The sequence below is a fragment of the Macadamia integrifolia genome, chromosome 3 (genome assembly GCF_013358625.1).
Source record: "Macadamia integrifolia cultivar HAES 741 chromosome 3, SCU_Mint_v3, whole genome shotgun sequence".
NCBI classification, from domain to species: domain Eukaryota; kingdom Viridiplantae; phylum Streptophyta; class Magnoliopsida; order Proteales; family Proteaceae; genus Macadamia; species Macadamia integrifolia.
In genome coordinates this window covers 7,135,606-7,148,588 of record NC_056559.1, presented here as the reverse complement: position 1 = coordinate 7,148,588, position 12,983 = coordinate 7,135,606, and the positions used below count along the sequence as shown (strand labels likewise).

Genomic DNA, 12,983 nt, shown 5'->3' with positions numbered 1-12,983 from the left:
GAGGTGGTGTGTGGTAAAGGTGTTCAACTGGCTACTAAGTGTGACCTATGTGGTGAAGCTTCAGAGTCAATTAACCACTTCTTTCTAGATTGCAAGTATTTTATAGACATCTAGGGAATATTTATGGATTCTTTGGTATTTGCATTGCAAAAGAAAAATTCGATTGCTGATCTGGTTCAGTGGTGAAGGAGGAAGGGTTGTGGATTGGCTTTAAAGGACCCGTGGATGGTGGCTTTGATGATTGTGGCATCTAATATCTGGAAGGAGCGAAATGGGAGACGTTAGGAGGGAAAAGGAAGGTCCTGGCCGCATTCAATAAGGAGGTAAGAGACTCGTGTTCAAGTTTGAGGGTTGCGATAAAATCAACTGCTGATCTGGTGGTATGCAGAAGGCTGGGTATATGAGCTGCATTGTTCCCTTCAGTTTCGATTTTGGAGATCTATTGCTGTCACCCTCCTCCCTGTTGGGTTAAATAAATGTGGATGGGTGGCTCATTAGGAAACCTAGGAAGAACAGGAGGGGGAGGAATCCTTCGAGATCATGGAGGGAAAATTGTTTTTATTCTTAAGACATTCTTGGGAATTAGCAACAATTTCGTAGCTGAAGTTTGGAGTATCATTAAAGGGATCCGAATATGCTAAAGAAATGGGTGTGAACTACCTGTGGATAAAATTAGCTTCGGTGGCGGCAATTATCTTATTACAGTCCAAATGCATTCCTTGGTTTGTCACACAGGAATGGTTTTTATCTCCAATATTTCCTTGGTTCAATTGAGTGGAAAATCACTCAAAGGGAGGTGAATCCTATTGCGGCCTTCTTGGCTAAGGATGCAGCCAAATCAGGCATGCAGTAATGGTTGACTTCCCTCCCCATATCAATGAGGAGCTTGTGATTGTCGCAATTTCTAATTTCTAGGTAGCAGATGTGAGTCCCTGCTAATGGCAATGTCGAAGGTGGGGACTCGTTTCTTGCTTCTTTTTTTTTTTAAAGCTGGGTTCTCCCAATCTTTCTGCCTTGTACATTTTATTTTATTTATTTATTTGTTTTTTTAATCTGATCTTCTAGCAAAAAAAAAAAAATTGTCATGCTATCTTATTCCAAGATATGGCAAAAAAATGAATTCTGCATTATGTCGGTTAGGGTTAGAAGATTACCTATGCTCGGTGTCTGACAAAAGCTAGAAATGGAAGGGATCCCTTCTGCTTCAGATATAGATTTTTGTTGAATTCCCCCGACTCAAGGGCAAGGGTTTGCCTTCTCGCTTTCTTGGAGAAATCGGCACTTTTGATGCTTTGGCAGAACTTCGTGATGATTTTGGATTTTTGGGATTTCAGGGATTTCTGTAGAGGTTCAACACTTTTTGGGCTTCTCTGGGGGATTTCTACCTAAATTCTGAGGTTACTAGGGTTTTTGGAATTTAACTACTGGGAATTCTGTAGAACTTTGGGGCTTATTGGAATATTCGGAAAAATAAAAGAATTTTAAAAACTATATGGGAATTTCTTTGGATTTTTCTCCTATTCTTCCTATGAAAACTGACACTTATTTATAAGGTTTCAGGGTTGGGACATAGAGGTTATCTTTTATTTCCCTAAGGAAGGCCACCCCGTCTAAGGGTTGGGCGGATTTGCGCAACTTTTAGGTGGGTTACCTCCCCCCCTCTAAATAAGCAAATTGGGCTGATTTTGGTCAGTTTGTTGGTTTCTGATTTCTAAGGGGGTTGTTATGGGAAATCTAGATGATGGATTTTAACGTGTAATATATGAATGAAATCATCTTGATGAGTACTATCCAGTATTGCAGAAATTGAGCTCATTCTTGGCTCGGAAGTTCTCGGAAAATGCGAAACATGAGATTTTGTCATTTTAATGCAAGGGGAGGGATCAACAACCATCTTTTTGGTCATTCCTACATTATTGGCTAATACTCGGCTTGACACTGTCAAATATCGATTCATCATCAATTCATCACCAGACATAATGGATTCGGGGTCCAAGGTAGGCCGAAAGGTATTAGGTTGGATCAAGTGTCGGTTTGAACTTTGTGAATACGTGGTGGCTTATCCAGGCATCAAAATTTTGTATATAGTATATCGACGGAATTGTTTTTTCGAGTACTATCCAATGATGTGGAAATCAAACTCATTCATGGTTAATTGTCATATTATGGCAGAGAGAATTGACGACCATTTTCTAGGTCATTATTGAACGACGCTTGGCTTTGGATCCTTGACATTTCTCACGCTAAACCAAACTCCACAAATCAGCACACGAGGTTTGGTTGGGGGTGTCTAGGGTTTCGCCAAAAACCAGATCCTCCTCGAGAGTGAAAGTACAAGCTTCATTCCTCTCCCATAGATCATCGTTGTCAAAGGGGACAAAATTAGGTGCCTACAAAGGTATGAGAGAGAAGGGGAGATCACATGCGCCACAGGCTTCACACCATGCGACTCAAATTTTAAATTCATTCTCTGATCTGCTCAATGAATTGGATTACAAGTATATTTATAAAAAAGTGAAATTAAATGGTACCATTACATGGAGCTGGAGCTGGAGCTGGAGCTGGAGGCAGAGCTGGTGCGGGAGACTCAGTACACTCATGCCGCATAGGATTTGGACCACGGTGCACGTGTAGCCTACACGAGAGGGTCTCGTCTACGATTCACACCTGGTGGTAGTGAGGAGCATTATAGCATGGACTCAATATACATCTTGATTAGGAGCTTGACACTCTCAGAAGCTTGAGTATGGAGAGTGGTATTTATGGGGAGCAATTGTATACATCGTTAGCCTTATATAGCATGGGGAGCATCGATTCATACTATAGTCATTATAATCAGCTTAGTCAGTTTGTACATGTGCAACCATATGCCACCTCTTTCCCATTTGCCTTTGAGTGTAAGGGTCAGTCATACCCCCACATTGGGTCCGATTTTGTGGGTAGCGCCTTCAGGATTCTAGCTCCCAGCCATACATATCTGTGCAAGTTCTGGTGCGACGACACCATCCAGGCTCGGTGGATCTCGATCTAGTTCTTTACGTTTTGTAGATATCTAAGGTTAGGGTACCTCCAGTATGTTGATGTTTATAGGGCTGTTGTGGAAAACTCCGAGTATTACTTCCGGCATATTATGACATGGCCAACATTCAATTAGAGCAAAACATGCTTCAACATTAGCAACAATATGGTGGTTATGATGATATGGCCCAACACTTAAAAGAGTTTAGGTCTCTAGGATGAGTTTGATATATGTACTTATGTACTTGTGTTGTTATGTGACTTATGTCATTCCAATGTATGTGATGTGACTCATCCGTCATCCATGTTAAATAATTAAGTAATGTTGTAAATGGGTACAAGGGTAGAATAGTCCATTAGGGGTATTTTAGTTTTGTCATTATATCTGGAATATTCTCTTCCATATTAGAAATAGAGATGGCCTGTGTCCATTAGAAAAAAGTCATTATCCCATTCAACATTATATCAGAGCCTTAGATCCAAATCCTAAGGTTTCCCATCTCTTTGTTTCGCCTCTCGATTTTGGTGGTCAGTGCCTCCCACCTACGCCTCCCTCCATCCTTCCTTTCTCGGTACTAGTTTCTTAAACAAGCATAGGAGGTCTCTAGCCCCTTCCATCTTCTTTCCTGATATCTTAGACTCTCCTCTTTAATGATCTGAGAGACCTAATTCACCTTTTTTTTTTTTTTTTTTTTTATCACTTTTCAAGGTTTTTACCCTGGTTGACTTTTTGATATCAGGGTTTTTCTTCCTTGTTTGATTCATTGATCGACTTGAAGATGGTTCTGATTGATGCTATTGATCCTAGTTGTGGTATATATTAGCCATGTTACTATCTCAGGGCTTGATTATAGAGCTTTACCAACCCTTTATAGATTTTTGGTTTTTAGGGTTTTTTCCTACTTTTTGGTGCCTCTTCTACCTATAGTTGGTGTATCAGCTTGTTCCAACCATCTCTACAGCCTCTTTAAGTGGTAACCATGTCTGGACCTGCGAGCTCAACCGCGTCCACTGGTGGTGACTACTCCGGCACCCTTCCCACATTCCCTCCATGTGCTATCAAGCTTGATGGTATTATCTTATATGGTCACGCTCATGGTTTATCTCCATCAAATCTTGTGGTTATTATGGTTATCTTACTAGAACCACAAAGCAACCTACCATAGGTACTGATATTAATAAATTGGAGTGCAAATTCTCTTGTTTTGGCTTTTCTTGTCAACTCTATGCAGCCACAAATTACTCATGCTATCTCCTTAACTCCGCTACGAAGTTATGGAAGTGTGTACAAAACATTGACTCCCATATTGGGAATGATGCTCAAGTATTCGAACTTCGCCATAAGGTTCATGATTTGAAGCAAAAGGGGCTAACTCTATCATAGTTTATTACGAGTTGCAAACTCTGTGGTATGAGCTGGACTTCTATGAGGAGTATGTTTTCACCACTCATGCTGATGTCATTACCTACTAGAAACCGGAAGAAAAGATCAACGTCTATGATTCTTGGTAGGGCTGGATTTGGAATACGACTAACTGCGGGCTCATGTTCAGAGTCGTTCTTTCTTTCTTATTTTGGAGCAAGCCTAAGGTATGATACAACTTGAGGACAGTTGTCGTACTACTATGCTCCCATAGCCTACTGCTGCTCCCATAGAGAGATTTGTTCTTACCTTAAGCACCCTGTCCTACAGTATAGCCTCATAGTCTAGTGGCTCCTCTACCATAGCACCTGTAAAGTGCGACTACTGTAGTAAGGAGTGTCATACCAAGGAGCACTATTGGAAGCTTTATGGCCACCCTGCTGATACATCTGATAAAGGTTGTGGAAAGGGTCGTGGTAATTTCGGTCAGGTCAACCATACTAAAGCCTCTGACTCTAACTCTGCACTAAGCATCTTCTCAGCATCTTTATCCTCTGATGAGCTTATTGCCTTTCAGCATCTTCTGACTCGTATGGAGCCTCATGCATATGCAATGACAAGTTTTGCTCACTCCACACCATTCGTTCAGGTACCTATTTTATGGTCATAGTACGTGTGTCCAGTCTACCATGTGGATTATTGACTCCGGGGTATTAGATCATATGATAGGTTCTTTTGCTTTTTTCTCTTAGTATACTTTCTGTTCTGGTAATAGTAAGGTCAAATGGGCTAATGGGACTTCTTCCACAATTTTGGGAAAGGGCTTTGTTAGCTATAATTCTACTTATAACTCTTTCAACTGGTTTGCATGTTCCATCCTTTACTACTAATTTATCGTGCATTAGTTGTCTCACTTCCGGTCTTAATTGCAAAGACAATTTTTTTCCTTCTCATTGTATTTTCAGGATCTAGTGGCAGAGGGAAACGATTGGCTCTAGTAGGGTGTGCAGTGGTTTGTATCTGCCTGATGATGACTCTTCTTCGGTCTCTGGTCAGGCTCTTCAGACATATTTTTTATCACCTCCCATCTGTGAGTTACTACAGGGCTCTACTGCTTTTCCTATCACTCTCCAAGTGTTTGGCTACGTCTGTTATGCTCGTGGTCTTCATCCTCACGGTATCTAGTGCATTTTTCTAGGGTATTTTGCCACTCAGAAGGCAATCGGTGTGATCATCCTACCACTTGGCATTGGTGGTTTGTGACTATAGATGTTGTCTTTCATGAATCTGTGTTCGGGGGAGTCTTCTTCCACAGTGGAAGATGTGCCGCCTCTTGAACGTAGTACACTGTTATCTGTTTTCCTTGCCGATGTTCCATTTTAAGGGGAGAATGCATGATCCTTACTCATCACACGTGGCATCATTTGGGTCGGGGCCTTCATAGATGTTGATTGGGCAGGTTCACTTGATGATCGTAGGTCTACCATTGGTTATGGCACCTGTGTTGGTGGTAACCTTATTACTTGGTGAAGCAAGAAGCAAGTGGTTGTTGCCTGGTCTAGTGCTGAAGCTGAGTTCCGTGCTATGGCCCGTGGCGCTAGTGAGTTTTTATGAGCTTCATGATCTTCTCACAGATTTGGCTCTCCTTGCTACTACTCCTATGAAGCTATGTTGTGATAGTAAATCTGCCATTAGCATTACTCACAACCCAGTCTAGGATGATTGAACCAAATATGTGGAGATTGATCGGCACTTCATCAAAGAGAAGCTTGATATGAGTCTTATCACTGTGCATTTCGTTCCCAGCATTGAACTACTGGCTAATGTATTTACTAAGGGTCTTAGTGGTAAGATGTTTCTTCCTATTATCTGCAAGTTGGGCGTATGTGATATCTATGCACCAATTTGAGGGGGATTATTGTCAATGGGTACAAGAGTAGAATTGTCTGTTAGGGGTGTTTTAGTCTTGCACTCATATCTTAATTGTTCTCTTCCATATTATAAATAGAGCCGGGCTATGTGCATTAGACATGAGTCATTAGCCTATTCAACTAATAATTATCTAAAATATCTTTTAATTCCTTGTGATTATTTATGCATTTTAAATTGATTATGTGTTCTAACTTCTAAAAGTATTAGATGTCGTGTGGATTGTGGAATAATAGCCTAGGGTACGAAGACTAATTACAAAGGGTACGAAGTCAAAGTACCATTTTGGGTTTATTTTTAAAAAACTAAGGCTTCTGCTTTATTTAGAAGGCCTAAAATAGGGTAAATGACAAGCTTAAGGGGCTAGAAAGCCCATATGGCCACTAAGACCAACCACCGAGATCTCGTACCCAACGAAACCTTGGGCGAGATCACTGAGGAGGTGGGGAACCCAAACCAAATGGCTTCAGTAAGAAGTTCCTATCTGGCATAATGCTTTCAAATCCATAGTTAGTCTTGCATCAAAATTCTAATGTTAGAAGGAAAATTTTTAACAATGAAAATTATGGCCTTCTAAACATTAATGAACATAAATTCCACTTCTTTGCTATGTCTTAAAAGGCAAAGTTGTGAGGTGAGGTTAGGACCTCTAAAAATGTTTGCAAAGCAGATGGAAAAGTTCATAGCTGGTTCTGAGCTTTCTGACCAACAACACCTATTACGTATCAATATTAATAGAGCTTTATAAGTTGTTTAGAAACCTATTTCGACTTTTTCCCAGGGAGTTGAAATTTCAAGCTGTTAAACATAATAAATAAATTCTTAATTTAAACACGTTCATAATATTATATTTTAAGTTGTAGTTATCTGAGTTTTATTTTGAGTTGTGTGGCCTCAGAAAATTAGGTGGCTCTAAATTTGTGTTGGGCGACACAATTCCAACAACTCTCATGGCTGAGTCAGCTGAATTGCAACTCAAGTGAACTGCATGGCCAGAAGCTTGTGGTAGGACAGATTTTATCATCTAAAGTTGCGCTCAAGTTTTAATATTCAGCTGTCTTTTAGGAGATGAATCTTGCTTTAATAGCCTGCCAAATAGTAGTGATTGATCTATTTTTATTCCCATGCTAAGCTTCATCTGACAAGCAAGATACTTTAAGATCCTTGTAAGTCCCACCACCATATTTTTTAAGCCAATTGGAAGCCTAAAAATTAAGTGGGAAAACAGAACCTGATCAATTCTACTTGGGCTGGTTACCTAGCTCACACCTTGACTTCAATGATAAACAAAGTTTTGAAAAGAAGAAAGTGTTAAAAGAGTGGTATCAGTTTGAAAAGTTCCATTGAAGTAGTTATTTTACTCCTTAGATCAGCCGAGTCAAAAGTGGCAAACTTAAAAATAGAAGTTCCACTTGTAGTGGAGGTTATGCTTTCTTAAATACTATCCATTTCTGGAGATTCTGTGCAGTTCGTTTCTCCTATCAAGTCTCTTACCTTGCAATGAAGCTTCATAGCATGAAGAGGCATGGATTGTTTAATCATATTATTATAAAAGTAAACTATCGTGTTTTCGCTTTTTCTCTCTCCACTTGTAAGGGAGCAGGAATTGAAACTTAGACCTAGTTTGTAAATAATTTAATTAGAGACCATAACCCTGAAGAGCTGATGGGATGATGGTTAGAAGACAGTATCCAAAACAACTTGCACTTTCTGAGAATTTGGGGTTCAGGATATCTGCTGTCAATGATTGGAACAGTGGGGTTACTTGGAAAGGGGAAATGAACTCTGTGTTTGACAAGACATGCATGATTCCGTTTTCTTTTGATTCTTTATGAGAAAGGAGTATTTCTGTTGCAATGATAAATTTAACTTTTCCATAACAGCCAACCAGAAAACCTCTTGTGAAATCCAAGAGGATCAGAATCATCTGCAGATTCATAGGTATATGATATTTGATAACCTTGAGTATCGCTTATCATCATCGCAACCACTTAGATCATTTTGCACTTAAATTCAATTTTTCCATCATCCTTGTGCAGTGAACATACTTCAGCTTGATGTTGTTCTGTTTTAGCAGCTGCTGCATGAGAATGGAGAGTTGATCCTGTGCTGAACCCAGAACTGCCTGGAGACTCGTATAAATCGTTAGACTCCTTGATGGTTGACTTTCCATATTACCGTGGGCTAAATGCTCTGCCAAGTCTCTATAATCATCAAGTAGAAAATATATTTCAGAGATTCTGTAGTTTAGCAGATTGTAATTTTTGTTTCGGTTTAAGAAATCTTGCAGTCACTGAAAATTAAAAGATGATATTAGGGAACTTCCAAATTATGTTTCCATCTTCTTGATGTTTTTTACATGAAACGTCAAAAGTGAGATACACATTTCAGATTCTCAGAACACTCAACCAGCACCCTACCAACACATGTAGCACATAGATCTATGGGTTGTTATGATCACTCAATATTTCTAGCTTGAAGATATCATAACCCTACTAAATGATCATTACCACCTTTTTGCAGAGTTCTCTGAAATCACCGCAGGTTATTGAGGGTGCAAATGTATTAGGTATGAATCTATGATGATTAGAATTAACAGGTTGATTTTTAACAGTGTCCTAGTGGAATAGTTGGACTGGGTGTTGGGCTGGGGGTGGAGTTTATTTAACACTGCACCCTACCTACTTAAAGCATTGCACAACCAGGACCCAGTCCACCCCATGAAACATACATGGGACTTACCAAATTTACAAGGCAACGGGGCAGTGCCTGATGTGCTGTAGGGTAGATGAAATAAGATTATAGAACACAATGCCTACACAATTTAACACAGCAATCCAAGTAAGTCAAATAATTCAGGATCCAACTGTTAGTTGGAGCTGAGATTTGGTTTGATTAGACTTGGTTCATCCCTCCATAGAACAAGCTGATCCAGTGGTTGGATCTGCTGGAACGAATTACAGGAGAATATAAACTTGAGAATAACAGAATTTAGTTAATACAGAAAACAGAAATAACTCCATATGTGTGGGTCTGATGAACCTCAAATTATGATCAGATATAGTACTGACCGGGAAGAAAATAATATCAAAAGATGAGGTTGACCGAAAAGCTGGATTGACTAGAATGCCAGTTTGAATCCCTGCAGCCAGAATGAACTCAGACCTGCAAATCAGTATGTAAACAGTGACAAACAATTGTTAGGACAGTACGGGATGGATGGAAAAGGCGGAGAAGAAAGCTAACAAAACCTAGGAACCGATGTATGTTAGATGACGAACAAAACTGAAAAAGAAAGAGAAACAGAAACCAGCCCTTTGTTATTACTGTTCTTCTTTGTCTTTACACGGATCCATTTAGGCGACCCATTTAGTTGGGAACAAGGATTTAGTTCTCGGTACCGATATGATCTGGATCGGATTGGATCGGTGTGTATGGATCACTTTTGTTCTTGTTCTTTGAAAAAAAAAGATTACATTTTTGTACTGTTTTACCCCTGAAATCTATATGGGTATCTGATCCAGCCCAGTCAAGTATTGGTATCGGCTACAATAGGGTGGATACAATACCGATACTTGAAACAATTGTCATCAGCCCTTTGGTTGCACTTGAAACAAATTGTCATCAGTTTAGATGCGAATTTGTTATAGCTACTCTTATTTAAGAGTCTAAGATGGAAGAAAAAGATTATAAAAAAAAAATAAGAATTTACACTTCTAACATAAAGCATATATTTTTGTGCGAAGCAAGCACCATCTGGTGCAAACAGTGCTGCAATACCATCATCTGGGTTCTAGACAGGAAGTCAATCCTCCTTGCCTTCTCTCTCTCTCTCTCTAGGTTTAATGCTTCGATGTCCGAGTAAATTATGTCTCCAATTTTATTTATTTTTTACATTATGCTTTGAGGTGGTTGACATTTGGAGGGATTTCTAGGCTAGCAGCTCATTTTGGAGTCTATTAACCTTGGCAGATTTTTATTTCTATTAAGGTAAGATCACTTCCTTTTTCGTCATATCATCTTCTATGAATCTCACTTTAGTCATTGTTACAGATGTTCTACGTTTAACAGATTGATATCCTAATAAATAATACCTCCACCTAACATGTACGAATGACTATATATGTCTCTGGACAATCAACCATATCTCAAAAATTATAGTCAATCTTGTCTATTATTAATAAAAGGAAATTTACAACACCATCCCCTGGAGAATGCCATAATTAGAGAGATACTTCTTGCATAACTCATTATTATGCTCGGACCTTTTACCGTCACTCGTTGTTAATTAAGGATTTGAAATGATGTTTTCTTCCTTTTGGCCAAAACACATAACCCCATCCTATTTTACACTTACCCAATCCTATTTTACACTTATCCCTCAATACCCATCACCTTCATCGTGGGTTTGACAGGAGTAAAACCCTTCTCCCCTTTTCCATTCTTATGCATAGTGCACACATACACCCTTATCCAAGAACTACACAATTGCCACCGTTGCCCACTCTACCTATATTGTCTCTCTCAGTGACTACGGCTAGGGAGAGGTCCTTGATCATCATTGCCTCTTGCAACCCACAATCCAACCCCCCAAACCGAAACCATCTCTCAAGAATTAGGAACAGAGATCGAAAGGAAGAACTAACAGATACTTTTGTTGAGGGTGTGACACGTCGGAGAGAGAGAAAGAGATCCCCAAAGACACAAACAACCCAGAAAAAATTATGAAAACAAATTTGAAACCCAACAAGCTCTCAGAAATATTCATTAGGAATAGAACAAAATTCCCTAAGACAAAGAAGCCGAGATTGACAACGACGCCTCCGACCTAATCCATCACGGTTCTATAAGGACTCTCGAACCAGAAACACCTCGACCACCACCATCCCCGCAACATACACCCCCTCCAACCACCATTAGCCTACTGTTACACCATGCTTTCTCTAGAAAAGGTATGTGGCACTGGACATCTTACCGTATCCAGTCAGCCTGATTCCCTAGGATCACAAGCGAGAGAAACAAAACCACAACACCACAAACACTACATTCATGTATATATACAGTCCATCATATATATACACACTAGTGCTTACTACATGATAGAGTTATAATTTACAATTACATGATATTCAGAATCCATCTCCTGTAATTTTTACATGTATTTCAAAACAATAGTACAATATATTACATCAGAGTATTCTCAATTACAACGGAATATTTACACAAAAGGGTTCCTGTATTGTCAACAGTATCACTTAGTAGATCTAGCTTCCAAAAACACAGTCGTCACAACCACAATCGGGTACATGCTTTGGCTTAGTCTTTGGGACACTGGCTAAAAGGTCCGTGGCCATTCCCACAGGATCAATGTCGGTAGTAGGAAAAACACCGATCTCATCTATAGAGAGTGAATAAAATGGGGTGTGCACGACATGCTCAATGAGGGGGTGGGGTAGGCAAGCAAACACAGTACAAATGAAGCAATGCATGCATGCTCATAAGTTCATTTAGATTACATTACTTCTTAGTCCATTACTAAGTCTGTAGAAGTGGTATAGTGCTACACAACGTAGCTAGTATCCCCTTTCCCAATATATAGGACTCCAAGGATACAAGCTAGTTGTAGGCATGAGTCAGCTAGTATAAAAAAGAACCTCGGTCCCTCGGCTAAGCCCTAGATTAATAACCCCGACAGTCAAGTGTACAATGCATCGTACCTTGCTGCTATCCGTCTCTAGGTATAGTACATCATACCCCGCAAGTGTACTACTAATCAAGCAACCACGAGTTGGGATTAGTCAGTACCTCACCACCTACTAACAAGGGGTTGTAGCACTAGGGTAGTGACAAATCCTAGCCACAAACTTTCTATATGATGCTCAATAATCATCAACCATACACACAATATTACAAAATAATTGTCGGGCACTCACTCATGTCCCGTCTTACCTGTCTTACATTTTCTGCTTCCAATGTCACAGTCATAGATATAATATACACAAACATTTTGCATGGGAGTCCTTTTTTTTTTTTTTTTAACCAAGAACTTATCTGGGTTCCCCTGGCTGGGCCCAAAATTTTTATTGATAGAAGATAAATGAAGAAATACAATGGGGGGGGGGACATTACCGCCTTACCCGAACCCAACATCCTAAGACTTAATTAAAAAAATAAAACCAAAACCCAACTCAGATACAGAGGAAGGATGGCTTTATAATCAGCCATAAAAAAACAAACTATTTTGATATAATAAAAGGAATTCGAGAATTATCATCCCTAATAGAAATCTTGATTGAGTTCGAAAAAGAATTATACTTTGTGAAACATGAGTTTGAACGACTACTAACAGCAAAATTAGCACAAGCATCAGCCTCCTTATTAGTTTCCCTCACTGAGTGCCAAATAGAAACAGAGTCTGATTGTAAAAGCTTAGATAGAGAGTTCTACTAATACCAAGAATTCCAATGAGAATTTTTACCATCAGAAATAGATTGCACAATATCTTTTGCGTCTGAGATAATGGCAAATCTTGTGATACCTAAAGAAATACAGTAACGAATACCATCCATTACCACTCTCATCTCAGCCACATAATTGGAGCATACTCCATAAAAATGAGCAAAAATAAAAAAGACGATGCCCTTGCAATCCCTAAGGCAACCCCCACCACTAC

At 39.5% G+C, this 12,983-nt stretch overlaps 1 long non-coding RNA gene across 1 annotated transcript; it reads left to right on the top strand.

The window, feature by feature from the left end:
- The first annotated feature begins 1,037 nt into the window (after positions 1–1,037).
- On the top strand, positions 1,038–8,668 carry LOC122073017. The gene is made up of 2 exons (XR_006138625.1): positions 1,038–7,618; positions 7,649–8,668. It is a non-coding gene; the product is annotated as an uncharacterized LOC122073017 (long non-coding RNA).
- The last annotated feature ends 4,315 nt before the right edge of the window (positions 8,669–12,983 follow it).